This window comes from Eubalaena glacialis, chromosome 18 (genome assembly GCF_028564815.1).
Source record: "Eubalaena glacialis isolate mEubGla1 chromosome 18, mEubGla1.1.hap2.+ XY, whole genome shotgun sequence".
In the NCBI taxonomy this organism is placed as follows: domain Eukaryota; kingdom Metazoa; phylum Chordata; class Mammalia; order Artiodactyla; family Balaenidae; genus Eubalaena; species Eubalaena glacialis.
This window is the reverse complement of record NC_083733.1, coordinates 56,690,184-56,714,020: the sequence shown is the minus strand read 5'-3', so window position 1 is coordinate 56,714,020 and position 23,837 is coordinate 56,690,184. Positions and strand designations below refer to the sequence as shown.

Below are 23,837 nucleotides of genomic sequence, written 5' to 3'. Positions count from 1 at the left end.
AAGGCAAGACTATACAATGGAGAAAAGATAGTCTCTTCAGCAAGTCGTGTTGGGAAAGCTGGACAGCTACACGTAAAGCAATGAAGTTAGAACACTCCCTCACACCACACACAAAAATAAACTCAAAATGGCTTAAAAACTTAAATATAAGACATTACATGGTAAAACTCCTAGAAAAGAACATAGGCAAAACATTCTGACATAAATTGTAGCAATATTTTCTTAGGTCATTCTCCCAAGGCAATAGAAATAAAAGCAAAAATAAACAAATGGGACCTAGTCAAACTTACAAGCTTTTGCACAGCAAAGGAAACCATAAACAAAATGAAAAGACAACCTATGGACTGGGAGAAAATATTTGCAAATGATGCAACCGGCAAGGGCGTAATCTCCAAAATATACAAACAGCTCACACAACTCAATAGCAGAACAAACAACCCAATCAAAAAAAAAAAAAAAAAAATAGGCAGAAGACCTAAATAGACATTTCTCCAAAGAAGACATACAGACGGCCAACAGGCACATGAAAATATGCTCAACATCTCTGATTATTAGAGAAATACAAATCAAAACTACAATGAGGGCTTCTCTAGTGGCGCAGTGGTTAAAAATCCGCCTGCCAATGCAGGGGACACAGGTTTGAGCCCTGGTCCGGGAAGATCCCACATGCTGCAGAGCAACTAAGCCCGTGTGCCACAACTACTGAGCCTGCGCTCTAGAGCCTGCGAGCCATAACTACTGAGCTCACGTGCTACAACTACTGAAGCCCATGCACCGAGAGCCCGTGCTCCTCAACAAGAGAAGCCACCACAATGAGAAGCCTGTGCACCGCAGCGAAGAGTAGCTCCCGCTCGCCACGAGAGAAAGCCCAAGTGCAGCAACAAAGACCCAACACAGCCAGAAATAAATTAAAAATAAATAAAAATTAAAAAAAAAAAAACTACAATGAGGTATTACCTCACACTAGTCAGAATGGCCATCATCAAAAAGTCTACAAATAATAAATGCTAGAGAGGGTGTGGAAAAAAGGGAACCCTCCTACACTGTTAGTGGAGTATAAATTGGTGCAGCCACTATGGAAAACAGTATGCAGGTTCCTTAAAAGACTGAAAATAGAGTTACCATATTATCCAACAATCCCACTTCTGGACAAATATCCAGAAAATATGAAAGCTCTAATTTGAAAAGATACATGCACCCCAATGTTCATAGCAGCACTACTTAACAATAGCCAAGACATGGAAGCAAACTGAGTGTCCATCAACAGATTAGTGGATAAAGACAATGTCATATATAAATATACATATACGTATATATGTATTCACACACAATGGAATATTACCCAGGCATAAAAAGAATGGAATAATGCCATTTGCAGCAACATGGATGGACCTAGATATTATCATACTAAGCGAAGTAAGCCTAAGACAAATGTGATATGATATCACTTATATGTGGAATCTAAAAAATAGTACAAATGAACTTATTTACAAAACAGAATTAGACTCACAGATATAGAAAACAAACTTATGGTTACCAAAGGGGAAGTGGGAGAGGGCTAAATTGGGTGTATGGGATTAACAGATGCACACTACAACATACAAAATAAAGAACAAGGATTTACTGTATAGCACAGGGAACTATATTCAATATCTTGTAATAAACAATAATGGAAAAGAATTTTTTTAAAGAATATAGATATATACATATATATGTATAACCAAATAACTTTGCTGTACACCTGAAACTAATACAACATTGTAAATCAACTATACTTCAATTAAAAAAAAAAAAAAAGAGGAGTGTGAATTACCATAGTGTGGAGGTGGCTGATAATTCTAAATTAAAAGGCAATGACTTCAGTAAGAAAAAACAAGGTAGGAGGAAGTCTTGGCTTAACTGGTTGCCAAGACTTTATAAAACCTACAGTACTTAAGATGGTATAATATTGACACAGTCAGATTTAGTTGTGGTCTGGGAATATATTTGTATGATTTGAATTCTTTTGAATTTATTGGGACTTGTTTATGGTCAGGGATATAGTCTATCTTGGTAAATGTTCTGTGTGTGGTTGAGAAAAATGTATATTCTGCTATCGTTAGATGGAGTGCTCTATAAATGTGAATCAGGTGAATTTGACTAATAGTCATGTTTAAGTCTACTATATCCTTGCTGATTTTCTGCCTACTTGTTTTTATCAATTATTGAGGGGAATTGAAATTTCTGACTATAATGTAGATTTCTCTATTTCTCTTTGCAGTTCTATCAGATTTTGCTTTTTGTGTTAAAATTATTTTTATTTAGGTGAAATTCACATCACATTAAAATTAACCATTTTAAAGTGAACAACCTTGTGGCATTTAGCCTGTTTACAATGTTGTGCAACCTTCTTTTGTCTACATCTGAAGCATTTTCATCACCCCATACACATGAAGCAGTTACCTTTCACTCCCCCCATCCCAGCCCCTGGAATGTTTCATGTAGTGTGAAGCTCTGTTTTTTGATTTAAAAAAATGTTTAGGATTATTAATCAAGTCATTTTGGTTAATTAACCCCCTATCATTACGAAATGAACTTCTTTGTCTCTTATAATCTTTGCTCTGACGTCTTATTTTATCTGATATTATATATTATGTGTTAGTTTCGGGTGTACAGCAAAGTGATTCAGTTTTATATATATATATTCTTTTTCATAGTCACAAAATATCACACTCCTCTTTATGGCATATATAAGGAGTGGCAGTATTTTTGCTGTAGGGTGGGGGCAGAGGGAAGTAATTGATAAACAGCAAGTGCCTTAGACAAATTTTGCCTGCTGCTTCAACGTATGCTACTTGCATAGCTGTGTGGAGTATCCATTTATGGGGGGCAGTTGTCTCTCGGTACCCAAGTCGGGGCGGGGGGGGAAGGACTGGTGCCAGGGACCCCATGGATACCAAAATCCATGGGTGTTCAAGTCCCTTATATAAAATGGTGTAGTACTGGCATAAAACCTATGTAATCCTCCCATAGACAATGTAAATGCTATGCAAATCGTTGTAAATGCCATGTAAATAACTGCCAGCATGCAGCAAATTCAAGTTTTGCTTTTTGGAACTTTCTGAAAAAATTTTTTTCAAATATTTTTGATCCATAGTTGGTTGAACCCATGAATGTGGAACCCTAGGATACTGAGGGACAACTATACAGGGAAAAAATGGTACTGTTGACCCTTCAACAACACAGGTTTGAACTGCGTGGGTCCACTTATATGTGGATTTTTTTCAATAAATACATACAACAGTGCTACATAATCCTCAGTTGGTTGAATCTGAGGATGGGGAACTGTGGACACAGAACCACGGGTACAGAGTGCCCACTGTAAAGTTACACTCAGATTTTTTTTTTACTTTTATTACTGATGTTTCTTTTTTTTTTAACACCTTTATTGGAGTATAATTGCTTTACAGTGTTGTGTTAGTTTCTGCTGTATAACAAAGTGAATCAGCTATATGCATACGTATATCCCCATTTATCTCCTGCCTCTTGCGTCTCCCTCCCACCCTCCTTATCCCACCCCTCTAGGTGGTGACAAAGCACTGAGCTGATCTCCCTGTGCCATGCAGCTGCTTCCCACTAGCTATCTATTTTACATTTGGTAGTGTATATATGTCAATGCTACTCTCACTTCGTCCCAGCTTACCCTTCCCCCTCCCCGTGTCCTCAAGTCCATTCTCTACGTCTGTGTCTTTATTCCTATCCTGCCCCTAGGTTCATCAGAACCACTTTTTTTTTTTAGATTCCATATATATGTGTTAGCATACGGTATTTGTTTTTCTCTTTCTTACTTCACTCTGTATGACAGACTCTAGGTCCATCCACCTCACTACAAATAACTCAATTTTGTTTCTTTTTATGGCTGAGTAATATTCCATTGTATATATGTGCCACATCTTCTTTATCCATTCATCTGTCGATGGACACTTAGGTTGCTTCCCTGTCCTGTCTATTGGAAGTAGTGCTGCAATGAACATTGTGGTACACGACTCTTTTTGAATTATGGTTCTCTCAGGGTGTATGCCCAGTAGTGGGATTGCTGCGTCATACGGTAGTTCTATTTTCAGTTTTTTAAGGAACCTCCATACTGTTCTCCATAGTGGCTGTATCAATTTACATTCCCACCAACAGTGCAAGAGGGTTCCCTTTTCTCCACACCCTCTCCAGCATTTATTGTTTGTAGATTTTTTGATGATGGCCATTCTGACCAGTGTGAGGTGATACCTCATTGTAGTTTGGATTTGCATTTCTCTAATGATTAGTGATGTTGAGCATCTTTTCATGTGTTTGTTGGCAATCTGTATATCTCCTTTGAGAAATGTCTATTTAGGTCTTCTGCCCATTTTTGGATTGGGTTGTTTTTTTGATATTGAGCTGCATGAGCTGCTTGTATATTTTGGAGATTAATCCTTTGTCAGTTGCTTTGTTTGCAAATATTTCCTCCCATTCTGAGGGTTGTTTTTTGTCTTGTTTATGGTTTCCTTTGCTGTGCAAAAGCCTTTAAGTCTCATTAGGCCCCACTTGTTTATTTTTGTTTTTATTTCCATTTCTCTAGGAGGTGGGTCAAAAAGGATCTTGCTGTGATTTATGTCATAGAGTGTTCTGCCTATGTTTTCCTCTCAGAGTTTTATAGTGTCTGGCCTTACATTTAGATCTTTAATCCATTTTGACACTCAGATTTTTGACTGCACAAGGGATCAGCCCTCTAACCCCTCCTGCCCCCCACCCAAGTTGCTCAAGGGTCAACTCTATATATAGGATTTGGTACTATCCAGGGTTTCAGGCGTCCACTGGGGGTCTTGGAACATAACCCCTGTTGCTAAGGGGAACTGCTATATATCTTTTCCAGTTACACTTTTCATTTCCTTTGAATAAATACCCAGAAGTGGAATTGCTGGATTCTATGGTACTTCTATTTTCATTTTTTTGAGAAAACTCCATACTGCTTTCCATAGTGGTTGCACCAATTTTCTCTCAACACTAAATATTTCACTCCACTTGCCTCTTGCTTGCATGGTTTCTAAGGAGAAGTTGGATGTAATTCTTATTTTTGCTCCTCTATAGCTGTTTTTTTTCCTATGGCTTCTTTCAGAATTTTTTATCTTTGATTCTCTGCAGTATGAAAATGATGTGCCTAGACACAGGACTTTTGTTTTATTGTTCTGGGGGTGTTTGGGGGAGGAATTTATCCCACTAGGTGTTCTCCGAGCTTCCTGGATCTGTAGTTTGGTGTTTCACATGAATTTGGGGAAATTCTCAGCCATTATTACTTCAAATATTTCTTCTGTTCCTTTCTCTCTTCTCCTTCTGGTATTCCCATTAAGCATATATTACACCTTTTGCAGTTGTCCCACAGTTTTTGGATATTCTGTCCTGGGTTTTTTCTTTCTTTCAGTCCTTTTTCTCTTTGTTTTTCAGTTTTGGAAGTTCCTATTGACATATCCTCTAGCTCAGGGATTCCTTCTTAGCTATATCTAATCTACTAATGGGCTCATCAAATGCATTCTTCATTTATGTAAGTTTTTTTAGTCTCTAGCATTTCTTTTTTATTCTTTCTTAGAATTTCCATCTCTCTGCGTATATTACCCATCTGTTCTTCTTCCTTAGAGCCCTTAGCGTAACTTTGTAGTAAGTTTTGAAATTGAGTTGTTTGAATCTTTTATTTTGTTCTTTCTTCAGATTATTTTGGCCCTTTGGTTTGCCTTTCACTTCCATATGAATTTTAGGATCAGCTTTTCCATTTCTGAAAAAAAAAAGGCCATTGGCATTTTGATAGGGATTGCACTGAACCTTCAAATTGCATTGGAAAGTATTGCTACCTTAACAATATTTATAATTATTAATAACATTAACAACATTAAGTCTTCCACTCCATGAAGATGGAATGTCTTTTCGTTTATTGAGGTCGGTCGTCTGTAATTTCTTTCAAGGGTGTTTTGTCATTTTCAATGTAGAAGTCTTGCACCTCCTTGGTTAGATTTACGCCTAAGGATTGTATTCTTTTTTATGCTATTCTAAAAGAATTGGTTTCTTAATTTCCTTTACAGATTGTTTATTCCCAAGGTACAGAAATAGGGAAGAATGCTCAGAGGGCCTGAAGATGACAAAAGCAACCAGGTTTCCTTTATGTATGGAGTGTCTGGGAAATTGTGGGAAGGCAGGGTCCCCAGAAACTTAGGGATTCATCAGATCCAGAGATTGTGGTTTATCTGTCTCCAGAGGACCTCAGTCTGGAGGGGTCTGGAAGGATGTGGGCCCAGCTTCCTAGGTCACACTTCATAACCCCGGAAAGCTTCTAGGTCTTCCTAAATGAGAGGAGACAGAAACCAGGAAAGCCATGTACCAGGGTTTAAGTCATGTCTGCCTGAACACCTGACATTCAGCTCCTGAGTTCAAACATCCCTCTAGGGCTGATTTCATCCTTGACTCATCAGTATCAAGTTCCTTTTGCCAATAACATCATTCTCTGGTCCTCTCAGCATCACACAGGCTTCATACTGGAATATCTGGTGTGTATAAAGGTATATTAGTGGAAGAGGCAGTAATGGTTAAATTTAAGTGTCAACTTGACTGGGCCATGGGGTGCCAAGGTACTTTGGTTACACATTATTCTCAGTGCGTCTGTGAGAATGTTTCTGGATGAGATTAACATTTGAACTGGTGGCTTGAGTAAGGCAGATTGCCCTCCCTAATGTGGGTGGACTTCATCCAGTCATCTGAAGACCTGAAGAGAACAAAAAAGCTGACCTTGCCTAGATCAGCTAGGCAAAAATCAGGGAGGATTTTTCCTGCCTTCAGAATGGAACTGAAACATTGGCTCTTCCCGGGCCTCATGACTTCAGACTGGAACTACATTATTTATTTATTTTTGGCAGCACCGAGCGGCTTGCGGGACCAGGGATTGAACCCGCGCCCTCCGCAGTGAAAGCGAGGAGTCCTAACCATTGGACCGCCAGGGAATTCCCTGGAACTATATCATTGACCCTCCTGGTTCTTCAGCTTGCTGACTCACCCTGAAGATCTTGGGACTTGTCAGCCTCCATAATCATGTAAACCAATTCCTTATAAAAAAATCTCTTTATATATATAATTATGTATGTGTGTGTACACACATGTATAAACTCACACACTCACACCCTATTGGTTTGGTTTCTCTAGAGAACCCCGACTAATACATGGGTCCAATAAATATTTGTGGAATGAATAAACAAGTGAAAAGAAGCTCACATACACAAAGTTGTATCCCTTCCTTACACATCCCCAAACCTGTCCATCTTCTTCGTAACATCCTGAGACACTCTCACTCTGTCTCTATATCAGGGACAGCACTTGAGATTTTGGCCACCTGGGCCCTTCCCAAACCACATTCCTCATTCCATACCTGGGACAACTTTCCCTTTGTGCCAAATCTGCCCTTGATGTCTTCCCTATGAGCAAGAACCAAGTCCTGGTTCATACTAGGAAGATTTTATTATCATTAGCATAAGTGTGGCAACAGGGGGATATCCTGGCATCTTCTGGGAGTTGCTCTGATCCTGCACATTATAAAAGAGTGTAACGGGGTGGATATTTTCATTGCAAGATCTTCTGCCACTCAACATACTTCCACTGAAGTAAGCACAATATCTCCCTTCACCTCCGGCATTTTTACCGACTGTGAGGGCAGGCGGTGGGCAAAGACGTAGGTGGACTTGTTATTCACAAACACCTACGGAAAGAGATATCTTGCTTGTGAGTTCAGAACAATTAGGCCTCCTCCTTCCCTTTCCTCTTTTCATTGCCTGTAAAAATTCTTTACTCCGTAAAAGCAAAGCAGTTCAAATATCTCCTTCTCCAGGAAATCCTGCCATGACACTGCTGTAGGGAATCAACCCCCAGTGTCCACTTCCTTGCCTCCAGAGCTCCCCATCCCTGCTTTACCCTGATGACAGTGGGCCTGCACTTCTCCCTCCACATTCCTGATTGTCCATGAGAGCAAGAGACATAGGGGATTCAACTCTGAATCTCTGCTTACACAGCGAACACGGTAGTGCTCAAAAAGTGTGTTCAATAATTTTCAAAAGTTGTGTTCAATGATTTTCCTCTGGGATAGGACTTCTGCCATGCATAGGAGATATGTTCTTGGCCCTGAAGCACGGAGGACTGGGGGAGAATTGGCCTGTGACATGAGTGTCTTCGATGAGATATGGTGGCCAATAGGGATTGAGAGATTTGATGTTTGAGCTGCAACTACAAACCTGGCCCATTTTAGTTGAGAAGACAAGACAGGTACCAGACTGGGAGGTAAGCTTTTGTGGTTGAGCCCTATGAGGAGGAAAGGACGTGGTAGGACATGGAATCAAATTGGTCTGTTGAGATCAGATCAGAGTTGGACTCTGTGTGTTTCTCCACAGCAGCCCCACCGCCGCCATGGTGCTCCACGCCCCTCACCCCTTAGGGCCCACACACCTGGTATTCATTCTCCAGCACCAAAAATCAAAGCTCAAACGGCTGCCCTGGCACAAAGGGGTGAGAAGATGCTTTCTCTTCCTCCCTCCATCCCCCTTCCTGGAAGCTGTTCATCACCACCACGTTGTTCGTGTAGACTCAGAAATGGAACGCAATGTCGCCGCCTTCCTCAGGACACACGTAGAAATTCACCACAAATTCTGGGTTCCCTCTGCAGGGACAAGAAGATGGCTCCCTCAGTCAAGCCTTTACTACAGAAAACATAACCTCCTCAGGGACAAATACAGCCCTTCTCTCCCTCCCCCTCCCACCTCCATGCCAGAAACATCTACCTTTCTCACTTTGACATCACACAAACACACACAAAGGAAATCCCACCTGCAGTGTAATCTCACACTTTTGCATGAGTCACCTCAGTGCATTCTGGTGATTAAAGAATCTTGAACTGTTTCCAATGAGTGTCCCCAATACATGCTAAAAACTAACACTCTCCCCTTGTGCTTCACCCTCCATCACACATAAACTGGGATCTACTCACCCACAGAGAAACAAGATCTGCCTTCATCTTCACCATACAACCCACACTCAGGGAAACAGACTGTCGGTAGGGGTTCAGCTATGAAAGAGATGGATGCATCAGTGAGTGAAAGGCCAGTGTTTTCTCTCCCACACTGTTGCCCAGGCAGAATCAGGATATATAACATGGTTTTCTCTTGCAGCTCAGAGACATTAGCACACCTCCAACAAGGAGACATTCATCTGAGTCCAGACATGCGCTTAGAGGCACAGATACACATATTACATACAAACACTTCCAAATCCAGAGGAAAAAATAGGCAAAAAGACATACAATTGTGCAAATCCAATCATTCTCATGATACACATACACATTCTCTTTCCCATTCCCTACCAATATTCATTCAATGATTTGTGCCCAGGTGACCTGGCACAAGAAGAAGAGGTGATCAGATTCCTTCTTCCCATCCTTCATACCAAGGATTCCACAGTCTCCAGTTGAGACTTTCTTCCCTGTTGAAACCGATTATCTGCGAATCTGTCTGGAGAAGATGCCCTATAAATGCTGTTAGGAGGTGGGTCATCCCTGACCCTTTCTCTCAGTCTGTAGAGCCCTGCCCCCTATTCTTTCGGAATTCGTGACTCCAAAAGTGTGTTCAGTCTGCACTACCCAAAGTCCACCGTGATAACAAGAAGCAGCTTCTCATAGTACTGGAGATGCTGATATGCCTTATCTAATCACAGTTCTAGGTGTCAGAGTCAATGTAAATATCTACGATAAGAGCTTCCCTGGTGGCGCAGTGGTTGAGAATCTGCCTGCCAATGCAGAGGACACGGGTTCGAGCCCTGGTCTGGGAAGATCCCACATGCCGCGGAGCAACTAGGCCCGTGAGCCACAATTACTGAGCCTGCGCGTCTGGAGCCTGTGCTCCGCAACAAGAGAGGCCGCGACGGTGAGAGGCCCGCGCACCGCGATGAAGAGTGGCCCCCACTTGCCACAACTAGAGAAAGCCCTCGCACAGAAACGAAGACCCAACACAGCCATAAATAAATAAATAAATAAATAAAAATTAAAAAAAAAATCAAATATATGAAAATACTTTTTAAAAAAAAAATCTATGATAAGCCACAATGATACAATTATAACAAAGAGCTCCCTGGCTATCCTGCTTCATAAGGTTGGTGCCCATCCCATGCAGCTGACTTTTTCTCTGACATCAAATCTATTCCAGAATCTTTACTGGCAATTTTCCTATTCACCCTAGATTTGGAGGAACACACCACCCAGATAAGAGTCCCAGCTCTGCCATTGTGGGACCTTATTACAGAAATTTAACCTCTGCTAAACCCAAACTTCTTATATACAAAGTATTTGATGAACATAATCCCAAATCAGAGGGTTGTTAGTAAAGCAATCAGAAGGATCCTTCTATCTATCTATTCGTCCATCTATCCATTCATTGGACAATTGCTTATTGAGTAATAAGTGGAAAAAAGAGACAAAAATCCTACTCCAAGGAGCTTACATTGCAGTTGGAAGAGACATGCAGTAATTTTAAAAGTATAATACGTAAGCAAAATATATAACGTACTACAAGGGGGTAAGAGTCTCCTTATGTTTGTCTAACATATATAACGCCAGGATTCTTAGCTGTACTTACTTAGTAGACTGGCTAAGGACAAGAATGTCTACACCATTCTTCCCGAAGCCTAACAATTTTATTTCAAACCCAAGTTGACCAAATTTTAGATACAGCCTTGCTCCCCAACTGGTCCTACAAACTTTTTAACAGACAAACGATTTGAGCTTCTCTAGAAAGTGACTGTTGTTCTGCTCTTGACATGACTCCTAGAAGCCGTGATGGCCAGTGTTCCATTGCTGTATTGCATAGAGGGGGAGATGTGGGCTTTAAAAATAGGAAATTGTCCTTACTTCTTACACCGACATTCAGTTTTGACTGAGAAACCCTCAGCTTAACCCCTGGAAGGCAACTAAGTGAGAGATTTTCAGGAAAGTGAGATATTTGATTATATGTTCATTAAAACTGTGAGGGAGCATGAGCATGAGCATTAGTACCACAGGCTGTGGACGCCACCTGTGTGGCCCTCATCTCCAAGCCCCGTGGCCGTGTGACCTTGATCATGTTATTGCCTAACATCTCTGTGCTGTCTGCTCAACAATATAAAAGACTCTGTGATGTTTCTTTGGTACGAGGTAAAAGAAATTCACATAACAAAGCATTTGAAACAATCCCTGTCACAAAGTTTTATATGTGTGTTCTATGTGAGTGCTAAATACTTGTACGTACATTACTGCCTTAATTCAGATCCCAAGGAAAACACTGTTTCTAAGTTTTCTCTCCCCTCCTCATAATGCTCATTTAAATCCCTAAGGAACTTATGCACACTCCTACTCACTGTACATGCATAGGTGTGCTCTACTCACACACACAGAGCCATGAAGACAAATGTACAGCCTCACCTCCTTGCACTCATGCACACACTCCCTTATCCCAGTCAGTGGTCCACCGCCCACACAAAGTCACAGTGTCTCAATAGAATTCACTCTCAGTCAGATACTGTCAAATGCTGACATTGGTCCAGGCTCAACACATGATTCCCCACAAGGATTCCATATAATATATCCCCAGGGTCTCTCTCTCCCACACACAACTCTCAGTAAAACGTTCCAAATAGAAATGCACATATTTTCATCTTACACAATTTCCCACGTTTTCCTCTGACATCGTTGTGTCTTCCTCAGGGCAGGTCTTCCAAACTGTGTCTATTTGTGTGTGTGAATCTCTTGGAGTTGCAGAATATAAGACTCCTGGCAGCCCCACCCTCTGGCTTTGTTCCTGTTTCTAAGCCTCAAAGTTTCCCAGGGGTGGGGGGGGGTGTGTGTGTCAGAAATAGACTCAATCAAACTATGCCTATGGACCTGTCCTTGAGCAGGTTGTGTCTGTGATACAGCAGGAACTTCAGTGAGAGAAATGCCCAGGAAAGAAGCAGTAGCAGAGGATATGCAGGAATAGAGGTGATGGAGTGAGGAGGTGAGTGGATCTAAAATCCAGCCTACATGCCTCTTACCAAGTCTTTACCCCACAGGTAGAATCCACTTAAAAGGTGCACATTCTTCTAATTTGCACAATGGCAAAGAATTGGTGATACTGGTGTTACACAACCAAACTTGGGTCCACTTGCCTGCCTTGCAGCAAAGCCAACTTACTGATACTGGGTTGTGATGAAGTATAGAGTTTACTGCAGGTGCCAAGCAAGGAGAATGGGCAGCTCATGCTCAAAAGGCATGAACTCCCCGATGGCTTCCAGGGAGGGGTTTTTAAAGGCAGTATTTGGGGTGAGGGTGCAGGGTGCATGATTTTTTTCTGATTGGTTGGTAGTGAAGTAACAGGGTGATGTTTCTGGAATCTTAATCATCAACCTTCTGGTTCCAACCAGTCTGGTATCTACTTTCTTGTGGTCCATGGAGTCACCATCCTCTACCTGGGTGGGGGTCTTACTTCCTGCAGAACAACTCAAAGATATGCATCAGATTGTTACATATATCACTTGGCGAGGAACTAGGACTGTTTTATCTCTGAACTGTTGCTTAAGCCATCATTACTTTTCTTGCTCAATTGCTCCTCCTTTGTTTCTGCATTCCCTCACTTCCCCAATTAGCAACTGCTTGAGTCTGCTCTTTGGAACTCAGAGAAGGCCTAGGAGATTAAAGCCTTTTTCTGTAACAAGAAACAGGGAACATGGAGGGGCTTTTGTACCTGGGAGGGCCCTGCAGGATCCTTCTTGATTTCAACCCCCCCCCCCACTTTTCTTTCATAATCCTCAACCCTGAGAGGAACAGGTGTGGGACAAGAATGGGAATAACGTTTTCAGTAGAGAGGTTAATGATAAACTCTACAGGGAAACTAGGTTTCAGGGGGACTCAGTTTCAATCCCCACTCCTGTCCCAAATCTCTGAGGGAATGGGGCAATGACTGCTCTGAGCTACTTCCTGCTAGAACTGCATAATCCTATGGCAATTTGGGGAATGGACAATGAGCTGGAAATATTCCCAAGTTCCAAGTCTTGGATCTGACTCTAGCATGATTAAGACCTTATTCTCTCTGCCAACCTTTTAGTGCAACAGACCCAATTAGAAGTAGGAGAAGGACTGACAACTGGAACTTTAATAAACCGAGGAAATAGATCTCATTCCTTGAGGAATTCAGGAAAATAAGCCTGAAAACCATTCTGAACCGGGCACTTCTGTTATAGTCAGGCAGCCAGCTGCCTAATTTTATCTAAGTAGATTTTAACTTCAGATGTGGTATTAATATATACAGACTAAGAACTGCTGGTCACTACAAATGTCTCCTTTTTCTGCTAAAATCTAATTTAAAGTCATTGTATTATGTACTACTGTTCTGACTAAAGACTCTAGTGCCTTCTGCTGGAAGGTTATGTCTTGAGCCTTCTTGTTTGCTACTATTCCCAAAGTAAGAAAAAATTAATAGCTATAAGAGGAGACCTTGAGACCATAAGGTTGCAGCTGGCAGCAGACACTGCTCTGAGAACAACTGGTGTCATCCTGAGTCTGACACAGTTAAGGAAATTCAAGTTCTCAGTAAAATAGGAATGTGTCTAAAATCACATCCACAATGGCCAACCAGCTCCACCTTGGATGCCTGAACCACAGTCACTCCATTTTGCCATTTTGACTTTTAAATGCATTCTCATGTTCAGTGGCCAAAGCAGATGTACAATGAATGTTCAATAGGCCCCAAACAGGCTGCTCCTCTGGTGTGTGTGTGTGTGTGTATATATATATATATATTTGCCTAGTTATCCACATTTGGGGAAAACTAATCAAACGTAGTGAACAAGCTCAGAGATACTCTAATGGGGAAACATTTCATAGGCTATACCTTTTATAAATAAACAGAGTTGTCACAGAAACATTATACATGTGTTTTTTGTTTTGTTTTGTTTTTGTTTTTAAAATTTATTTATTTATGGCTGTGTTGGGTCTTCATTTATGTGAGAGGGCTTTCTCTAGTTGTGGCAAGTGGGGGCCACTCTTCATCGCAGTGCGCGGGCCTCTCACTGTCGTGGCCTCTCTCGTTGCGGAGCACAGGCTCCAGACGCGCAGGCTCAGCAGTTGTGGCTCACGGGCCTAGTTGCTCCGCGGCATGTGGGATCTTCCCAGACCAGGGCTCAAACCCGTGTCTCCTGCATTAGCAGGCAGATTCTCAACCACTGCGCCACCAGGGAAGCCCTATACATGTGTTTTTAACAGTAGACTTAAAGCAAGCAGTGATTACATGCCATGAGTAGTTATAGTCTGTGACAACTTCACTAGAGAATTTTCTTTCCATCTTAAACATTGGCAGCAACAGTATGGTTAGAGGTAAAACAGTAACTTTCAATGTTATAAGGAGACAAACATTTGGTAAACAGTTCAATTAAATTAGTAGACTGGCTCTTACAGGCTGGGTCCAGATTCTTGGGTCAGCTGCCTACCACTGCTGTAGTCTACTTCTCGTCCTGGTATGGGTATCAGTTGGGGTCAGCAGCTCTTTCCATAGACGAGTCCAATGCAGAGGTCCTTCTTTCTTGGGTAATATGAATTCAAGAGTCAATTCCTTTCAATTTTGATGCACATGTGCTAGTTAAGAGTACTTGATGTAGGTCCTTTTGTCTTGATTGGAGACAGTCCTTTAAATGATGCCTTTTCCAGTATGCACAGTCTCATGGTTACAGGTCACAGGGTATCCGATCTTCATCCAAAGACAGATTGCTGTGATCAGCTTCAGAAGTAAATTTAAAGTGTCCTTTAAGAATTCAATTAAACTCTATAATAATGTAACGTAACAAGAAGGAGCTATCTGGGATGTGAGTCTTAGACAGTTAATACAGACCGCAATTAACCAAATCAAAATTTAATATCCACTGAAACATAATATTTTTCTCTCTAAAATTACCCTCATTTCTATCAAATATAGCAAAATTAAGGCTAATTTGTGGGTAAAGTAAGTCTGGTTTCAATACAATTGGCCTGATTTTTATATGTGTAATTGATGACATAGGCTCTTTTAAATTAGCTAGGCTTTAACTTTTTATAAGGAATCTCTGAGTGAGCTCTTAAAAGGACTCTCAAGGCCAGGAAAGCCATGCCAAGGGCTTGCCACAGATTCCACCTGTACTATCTATAGATTTGGGTGAATTCTTCTATTCTCAAGGACATCAGGATATCTTGAGATTTCTGCACCTGTCAGGAGGTGACCTTCCTTATTCACCTGAGAAGACTGCTGGGAACCTAAGAGCTTCCAATTCAGGAGGGATCAGCAGAGAGAAAAGATGAATGTTCCAATTCTGCCTACAGGGTATAATTTACCAAATTGCTATAAATCATAATTAGCTTGAGGGATAAGGTTTCCTTGTATCTGAAAAACAGATTAAAAACCAGTAATATTTAAGACAAAACCCATAAAAATTATAACCATACTCACCACTTCCCTCAGTCCTATGTAATTAACTCTTTTTTCTTAACAATTTTATGAAGACATCGTGATTTGTTAGAATTCTCTAATTTCTTAACTACTTCAAAATTGTGATCTGAAACTTATCAGAAACCTGTGCTTGTCAAAAAGTCCTATGAATATTCTTCAAGATGAAGCACTGTTTCACAAAAATGTCAGAGTACAAAAATAATTGCCTATAAATGACAAAAAACTTTAAAAGGCACGGTTAAAGATCTGATTACAGTTCAATTGACAAAGAAACCTGGTTACTGCTATGACATACAACATTTTAACTAGAATTATGACGGATAACATTATACCAGAACATACCAGATTTTTTTTTTGTAGAATTTAAGTAGATGTTAAATTTTTTTTAACATCTTCATTGGAGTATAATTGCTTTACGATGTTGTGTTAGTTTTTGCTGTATAACAAAGTGAATCAGCTATATGTATACATATATCCCCATTACCCTCCCTCTTGCATCTCCCTCCCACCCTCCTTATCCCACCCTTCCTATCCCACCCTTCTAGGTGGTCACAAAGCACCAAGCTGATCTCCCTGCGCAATGCAACTGCTTCCCACTAGCTAGCTATGTTACATTTGGTAGTGTATATATGTCAATGCTACTCTCTCACTTCGTCCCAGCTTACCCTTCCCACTCCCCATAACCTCAACTCCATTCTCTACGTCTGCGTCTTTATTCCTGTCCTGCCCCTAGGTTCATCAGAATCTTTTTTTTTTTAGATTGCATATAGATGTGTTAGCATATGGTATTTGTTTATCTCTTTCTGACATACTTCACTCTGTACGACAGTCTCTAGGTCCATCCACCTCACTACAAATAACTCAATTTTGTTTCTTTTTATGGCTGAGTAATATTCCATTTTATGTATGTACCACATCTTCTTTATCCATTCATCTGTTGATGGACACTTGTTGCTTCCACGTCCTGGCTATTGAAAATAGTGCTGCAATGAACACTGTGGTACATGACTTTTTTTTTTTTAAGGGAAGTTCCACCTTTACTTTTTCTTTTTCAAAATTATTATAAATATACTAGGTCATTTGAATTTCCATATAAATTTTAGAAGCATCTATTTTTTAACATTATTGGAGTATAATTGCTTTACAATGTTGTGTTAGTTTCTGCTGTATAACAAAGTGAATCAGCTATACGTACACATATATCCCCATATCCCCTAATCTTGCGTCTCCCTCCCTCCCACCCTTCCTATCCCACCCCTCTAGGTGGTCACAAAGCACCGAGCTGATCTCCCTGTGCTATGCGGCTGCTTCCCACTATCGGTTTTACATTTGGTAGTGTATATATGTCCATGCCACTCTCTCACTTTGTCCTACCTTACCCTTCCCCCTCCCCGTGTCCTCAAGTCCATTCTCTACGTCTGCATCTTTAGTCCCATCCTGCCCTTAGGTTCTTCATGACCTTTTTTTTTTTTTTTCAGATTCCATATATATGTGTTAGCATACGGTATTTGTTTTTCTCTTTCTGACTTACTTCACTCTGTATGACAGACTCTAGGTCCATCCACCTCACTACAAATAACTCAGTTTGGTTCCTTTTTATGGCTGAGTAATATTCCATTGTATGTATGTGCCACATCTTCTTTATCCATTCATCTGTTGATGGACACTTCAGTTGCTTCCATGTCCTGGCTCTATTGTAAATAGAGCTGCGATGAACATTTTGGTACATGACTCTTTTTGAATTATGGTTTTCTCAGGGTATATGCCCAGCAGTGGGATTGCTGGGTCGTATGGTAGTTCTATTTTTAGTTTTTTAAGGAACGTCCGTATTGTTCTCCATAGTGGCTGTATCAATTTACATTCCCACCAACAGTGCAAGAGGGTTCCCTTTTCTACACATCCTCTCCAGCATTTATTGTTTGTAGATTTTTTGATGATGGCCATTCTAACTGGTGTGAGGTGATATCTCATTGTAGTTTTGATTTGCATTTCTCTAATGATTAATGATGTTGAGCATTCTTTCATGTGTTTGTTGGCAATTTGTATATCTTCTTTGGAGAAATGTCTATTTAGGTCTTCTGCCCATTTTTGGATTGGGTTTTTTTTTGATATTGAGCTGCATGAGCTGCTTGTATATTTTGGAGATTAATCCTTTGTCACTTCATTTGCAAATATTTTCTCCCATTCTGAGGGTTGTCTTTTCGTCTTGTTTATGGTTTCCTTTGCTGTGCAAAAGCTTTTAAGTTTCATTAGGTCCCATTTGTTTACTTTTGTTTTTATTTCCATTTCTCTAGGAGGTGGGTCAAAAAGGATCTTGCTGTGATTTTTGTATAGAGTGTTCTGCCTATGTTTTCCTCTAAGAGTTTTATAGTGTCTGGCCTTATGTTTAGCTCTTTAATCCATTTTGAGTTTATTTTTGTGTATGGTGTTAGGAAGTGTTCTAATTTCATTCTTTTACATGTACCTGTCCAGTTTTCCTAGCACCACTTATTGAAGGGGCTGTCTTTTCTCCATTGTATATTCTTGCCTCCTTTATCAAAGATAAAGTGACCCATATATATAGAATCTTAAAAAAAAAAAAAAAAAAGGTTCTGAAGAACCTAGGGGCAGGACAGGAATAAAGACACAGACATAGAGAATGGACTTGAGGACACGGAGAGGGGGAAGGGTAAGTTGGGATGAAGTGAGAGAGTGGCATGGACATATATACACTACCAAATGTAAAATAGCTAGCTAGTGGGAAGCAGCTGCATAGCACAGGGAGATCAGCTAGCTGCTTTGTGTCCACCTAGAGGGGTGGGATAGGGAGGGTAGAAGGGAGACGCAAGAGGGAGGAGATATGGGGATATATGTATATGTATAGCTGATTCACTTTGTTATACAGCAGAAACTAACACAACATTGTAAAGCAATTATACTCCAATAAAGATGTTTTTAAAAAAAGATATGTGTGTGGGTTTATCTCTGGGCTTTCTATCCTGTTCCATTGATCTATATTTCTGTTTTTGTGCCAGTACCAAACTGTCTTGATTACTGTAGCTTTGTAGTATAGTCTGAAATCAGGGAGCCTGATTCCTCCAGCTCCGTTTTTCTTTCTGAAGATTTCTTTGGCTATTCGGGGTCTTTTTTGTTTCCATACAAATTGTGAAATTTTTTGTTTGAGTTCTGTGAAAAATGCCATTTGCAGTTTGATAGGGATTGCAAAGAATCTGTAGATTGCTTTGGGTAGTATAGTCATTTTCACAATGTTGATTCTTCCAACCCAAGAACATGGTATATCTCTCCATCTGTCCGTATCATCTTTAATTTCTTTCATCAGTGTCTTATAGTTTTATGCATATAGGTCTTTTGTCTCCTTAGGTAGGTTTATTCCTAAGTATTTTATTCTTTTTGTTGCAATGGTAAACGGGAGTGTTTCCTTAATTTCTCTTTCAGATTTTTCATCATTAGTGTATAGGAATGCAAGAGATTTCAGAGCATTAATTTTGTATCCTGCTACTTTACCAAATTCATTGATTAGCTCCAGTAGTTTTCTGGTAGCATCTTTAGGATTCTCAATGTATAGTATCATGTCATCTGCAAACAGTAACAGCTTTACTTCTTATTTTCTGATTTGGATTCCTTTTCTTCTCTGATTGTTGTGGCTAAAACATCCAAAACTATGTTGAATAATAGTGGTGAGAGTGGGCATCCTTCTCTTGTTCCTGATTTTAGAGGAAATGGTTTAAGTTTTTCACCATTGAGAACGATGTTGGCTGTGGGTTTGTCATATATGGCCTTTATTATGTTGAGGTAAGTTCCCTCTATACCTACGTTCTGGAGAGTTTTTCTCATAAATGGGTGTTGAATTTTGTCAAAAGCTTTTTCTGCATCTATTGAGATTATCATATGGCTTTTATCCTTCAGTTTGTTAATACGGGGTATCACATTGATTGATTTACATATATTGAAGAATCCTTGCATTCCTGGGATAAACCCCACTTGATCATGGTGTATGATCCTTTTAATGTGCTGTTGGATTCTAGTTGCTAGTATTTTGTTGAGGATTCTTGCATCTATGTTCATCAGTGATATTGGTCTGTAGTTTTCTCTTTTTGTGACATCTTTGGTTTTGGTATCAGGGTGATTGTGGCCTCGCAGAATGAGTTTGGGAGTGTTCCTCCCTCTGCTATATTTTGGAAGAGTTTGAGAAGGATAGGTGTTAGCTCTTCTCTAAATGTTTGGTAGAATTCGCCTGTGAAGCCATCTGGTCCTGGGCTTTTGTTTGTTGGAAGAATTTTAATCATAGTTTCAATTTCAGTGCTTGTGATTGGTCTGTTTATGTATTCTATTTCTTCCTGGTTCAGTCTTGGAAGGTTGTACTTTTCTAGGAATTTGTCCATTTCTTCCAGGTTTTCCATTTTATTGGCAGAGTTGCTTGAGGTGGTCTCTCATGATCCTTTGTATTTCTGCAGTGTCAGTTGTTACTTATCCTTTTTCATTTCTAATTGTTGATTTGAGTCTTCTTCCTTTTTTTCTTGATGAGTCTGGCTAATGGTTTATCAATTTTGTTTATCTTCTCAAAGAATCTTCTCAAAGCTTTTAGTTTTATTGACCTTTGCTACTGTTTCCTTCATTTCTTTTTCATTTATTTCTGATCTGATCTTTCTTTCTTTTTTTCTTTCTGCTAACTTTGGGGGTTTTGTTGTCGTTCTTCTTCTCTAACTGCTTTAGGTGTAAGGTTAGGTTGTTTGAGATTTTTCTTGTTTCTTGAGGTAGGATTGTATTGCTATAAACTTCCCTCTTAGAACTGCTTTTGCTGCATCCCATAGGTTTTAGGTTGTCATGTTTTCATTGTCATTTGTTTCTAGGTATTTTTTGATTTCCTCTTTCATTTCTTCAGTGATCTCTTGGTCATTTAGTACTGTATTGTTTAGCCTCCACCTGTTTGTATTTTTTACAGTTTTTTTCCTGTAATTGCTATCTAGTCTCATAGCGCTGTGGTCAGAAAAGATACTTGATACAATTTCAATTTTCTTAAATTTACCAAGGCTTGATTTGTGACCCAAGATATGATCTATCCTGGAGAATGTTCCATTAGCACTCGAGAAGAAAGTGTATTCTGTTGTTTTTGGATGGAATGTCCTATAAATATCAATTAAGTCCATCTTGTTTAATGTGTTGTTTAAAGCTTGTGTTTCTTTATTTTTTTTCATTTTGGATGATCTGTCCATTGGTGAAAGTGGGGTGTTAAAGTCCCCTACTATGATTGTGTTACTGTCAATTTCCCCTTTTATGGGTGTTAGCATTTGCCTTATGTATTGAGTTGCTCCTATGTTGGGTGCATAAATATTTACAATTGTTATATCTTCTTCTTGGATTGATCCCTTGATCATTATGTAGTGTCCTTCTTTGTCTCTTGTAATAGTCTTTATTTTAAAGTCTATTTTGTCTGATATGAGAATTGCTACTCCAGTTTTCTTTTGATTTCCATTTGGATGCAATATCTTTTTCTATTCCCTCACTTTCAGTCTGTTATGTGTCCCTAGGTCTAAAGTGGGTTTCTTGTAGGCAGCATATATATGGGTCTTGTTTTTGTATCCATTCAGCCAGTCTATATCTTTTGGTTGGAGCATTTAACCCATTTACATTTAAGGTAATTATAGATATGTATGTTCCGATTACCATTTTATTAATTGTTTTGGGTTTGTTTTTGTAGGTTTTTTCCTTCTCTTGTGTTTCCTGCCTAGAGAAGTTCCTTTAGCATTTGTTGTAAAGGTGGTTTGGTGGTGCTGAATTCTCTTAACTTTTGCTTGTCTGTAAAGGTTTTAATTTCTCTGTCGAATCTGAATGAGTCCTTGCTGGGTAGAGTAATCTTGGTTGTAGGTTTTTCCCTTTCATCACTTTAAATATGTCCTGCCACTCCCTTCTGGCTTGCAGAGTTTCTGCTGAAAGATCAGCTGTTAAACTTATGGGGATTCCCTTGCATGTTATTTGTTGCATTTCCCTTGCTGCTTTTAATATTTTTTCTTTGTATTTAATTTTGGTAGTTTGATTAATATGTGTCTTGGCATGTTTCTCCTTGGATTTATCCTGTATGGGACTCTGCGTACTTCCTGTACTTGATTGACTATTTCCTTTCCCATGTTAGGGAAGTTTTCAACTATAATCTCCTCAAATATTCTCGCAGACCCTTTCTTTTTCTCTTCTTCTTCTGGGACCCCTGTAATTCGAATGTTGGTGCGTTTAATGTTGTCCCAGAGGTCTCTGAGACTGTCCTCAATTCTTTTCATTCTTTTTTCTTTATTCTGCTCTTTGGCAGTTATTTCCACCATTTTATCTTCCAGCTCACTTACCTGTTCTTCTGCCTCAGTTATTCTGCTATTGATTCCTTCTAGAGAATTTTTAATTTCATTTATTGTGTTGTTCATCATTGTTTGTTTGCTCTTCAGTTCTTCTAGGTCCTTGTTAAACGTTTCTTGTATTTTCTCCATTCTATTTCCAAAATTTTGGATTATCTTTACTATCATTACTCTGAATTCTTTTTCAGGTAGACTGCCTATTTCCTCTTCATTTGTTAGGTCTGGTGGGTTTTTACCTTGCTCCTTCATCTGCTGCATATTTCTCTGTTTCTCATTTTGCTTAACTTACTGTGTTTGGGGTCTCCTTTTCACAGGCTGTAGGTTCGTAGTTCCTGTTGTTTTTGGTGTCTGCCCCCAGTGGGTAAGGTTGGTTCAGTGGCTTGTGTAGGCTTCCTGGTGGAGGGGACTGGTGCCTGTGTTCTGGTGGGTGGGGCTGGATCTTGTCTTTCTGGTGGGCAGGGCTACGTCCGGTGGTGTGTTTTGGGGTGTCTGTGAACTTAGTATGATTTTAGGCAGCCTCTCTGCTAATGGGTGGGGTTGTGTTCCTGTCTTGCTAGTTGTTTGGCATGGGGCATCTAGCAATGGAGCTGGCTGGCTGTTGGATGGACCTGGGTCTTAGCGTTGAGACGGAGATCTCTGGGAGAGCTCTCGCCGACTGATATTATGTGGGGCCAGGAGGTCTCTGTTGGTCCAATGTCCTGAACTCAGCTCTCCCACCTCAGAGGCTCAGGCCTGACACCAGGCCAGAGCACCAAGACCCTGTCAGCCACATGGCTCAGAAGAAAAGGGAGAAACAAAGAAAGAAAAAATTAATTAATTAACAGCAAATAAATAAATAAAATAATTAAAATTAAAATTTTTTTAAATTAAAATAAAAAATTAAAAAGTAATTTAAAAAAAAGAAGAGAGCAACCAAACCAATAAACAAATCCACCAATGACAACAAGCGCTAAAAACTATACTAAGATAAACATAAAAATCAGAAACAAGTCAGTCGCAGACAGCAAACCCCAAGTCTACAGTTGCTCCCAAAGTCCACCGCTTCAATTTTGGGTTGATTTGTTGTCTATTCAGGTATTCCACAGATGCAGGGTACCTCAAGTTGATTGTGGGGATTTAATCTGCTGCTCCTGAGGCTGCTGGGAGAGATTTCCCTTTCTCTTGTTTGTTCGCACAGCTCCCGGGGTCCAGCTTTGGTTTTGGCCCCACCTCTGCGTGTAGGTTGCTCTCAGGCTTCTGTTCCCGCCCAGACAGGATGGGGTTAAAGCAGCGGCTGATTAGGGGCCTCTGGCTTACTCATGCCAGGTGGAAGGAGGGGTACGGTAGATGTAATTGGAATGCGGGGCGAACCTGCAGGGGCAGAGGCCAGCATGACGTTGCAACAGCCTGAGGCACGCCGTGTGTTCTCCCGGGGAAGCTGTCCCTGGATCACGGGACCCTGGCAGTGGCGGGCTGCACAGGCTCCCCGGGGAGGGGGAACATGTGGATAGTGACCTGGGCTTGCACACAGGATTCTCGGTGGCTGCAGCAGCAGCATTAGCATTTCATACCCGTCTCTGGTATCCGAGCTGATAGCCGTGGCTCATGCCCATCTCTGGAGCTCATTTAGGCAGTGCTCTGCCTTCTGTGGGCAGACAGGGAAGGAATCCCCTCTCCTCGTGCACCCCGAAACAATGGTCTCTTGCCTCTTAGGCAGGTCTAGATTTTTTCCCGGGCTCCCTCCCGTCTAGCTGTGGCACACTAGCCCCCTTCAGGCTGTGTTCACACAGCCAACCACAGTCCTCTCCCTGGGGTCTGACCTCCAAAGCCCGAGCCTCAGGTCCCAGCCCCCACCCGCCCCGCCCCGGCAGGTGAGCAGACAAGCCTCTCGGGCTGGTGAGTGCTGGTTGGCACCAATCCTCTGTGCGGGAATCTCTCCGCTTTGCCCTCTGCACCCCTGTGGCTGCGCTCTCCTCAGTGGCTCCGAAGCTTCCCCCCTGCCCACCCC

At 40.7% G+C, this 23,837-nt stretch overlaps 1 pseudogene; it reads right to left on the bottom strand.

Annotated features, from left to right (window-relative positions):
• Positions 1 to 7,630: 7,630 nt before the first annotated feature.
• Positions 7,631 to 23,436, bottom strand: LOC133077692 (galactoside-binding soluble lectin 13-like; annotated as a pseudogene).
• Between the last annotated feature and the right edge of the window lie 401 nt (positions 23,437 to 23,837).